The sequence below is a fragment of the Cyprinodon variegatus genome, unplaced genomic scaffold, assembly GCF_000732505.1.
Source record: "Cyprinodon variegatus isolate N-32 unplaced genomic scaffold, C_variegatus-1.0 Scaffold1821, whole genome shotgun sequence".
NCBI classification, from domain to species: domain Eukaryota; kingdom Metazoa; phylum Chordata; class Actinopteri; order Cyprinodontiformes; family Cyprinodontidae; genus Cyprinodon; species Cyprinodon variegatus.
Window position 1 is genome coordinate 12,631 of NW_015152274.1, and position 1,029 is coordinate 13,659.

Below are 1,029 nucleotides of genomic sequence, written 5' to 3' on the forward strand. Positions count from 1 at the left end.
AACCTGCAGATTGAGAGCGAAGTGCTCTGTTAGGAACATAAGGAACAATCAGATCTCTGATATCAGATGGAGCTTGGTTATTTAAGTTATTATATGTGAGAAGGAGGGTTTTAAATTAGCTAAAACATACTTGGCTTTTAGGTAAAACCAATCTCATGTTAAACTACGATTCTGGCAACTTTTGATTCACTGGATTATTTGTTCATAAAACAAAAATGTTTTCATCAAAGTTCTCAGAAACATCTGGTGAACTGAGGCTCCAGCAATGTTGGATTGAGTCCATTTTCCTGAAATATGTAGTATTACCATCTGCTTTAGAAAGGCTTTGATGCTGCAGTATTATTGCTGGTACTACTGACCTTTTGAAAGCTGCTGTTTCTGATTGATTTCATTGTCATTTTTTTAGATCAAAGATGCAATACAAAGCCCCTTTTTCTCACTGAAATAAAACATAACAGAACAAAGTGGTCACAGCAATAGATACATAAATGAGGCTTCAAAACAAAGACCACTGGTTAAATTCAAGGGAAATTTTAGAACCAGCACATGAACTTGAGCCTGTTTCATCAGAAGCGAAAGAGGCAATGAAACTCCCAGCAGATGCCAGGATTAAAAAGTGCTTTAGTTTGGGAAAAGTTTTATGTTTTTTGTGTAAATAACAGAACCTGAAAGAGCCTTAAAGTATTTTCAGACAACATTAAAGCGTAGTCATATAATTTCAGATCCAAAAAAGCCAAACTGAAGTGTGTATTTTATAAGATTTCAAATAATTGCAGGTGGTCACTCTATATTTTTTGTTACATTCTTTCAATATATGTAAAACATTTTATCCACCTCGCTGGAAGGTGGATTCTTCCTTACACCACAAATCCTTTGTCTTTCCTAGAAATGGGAGTGACGGTCTGCTGCTTAGGGCATAGAGCTTGGAATCCTGAGGTTCAGACTGCAGATCTGGGTCTCTGAGCAAAAGACCCTTAAAGGTACACTATGCAACCGGTGTTGATTTTCCAGCGAGGCTCCCCCCAGAGG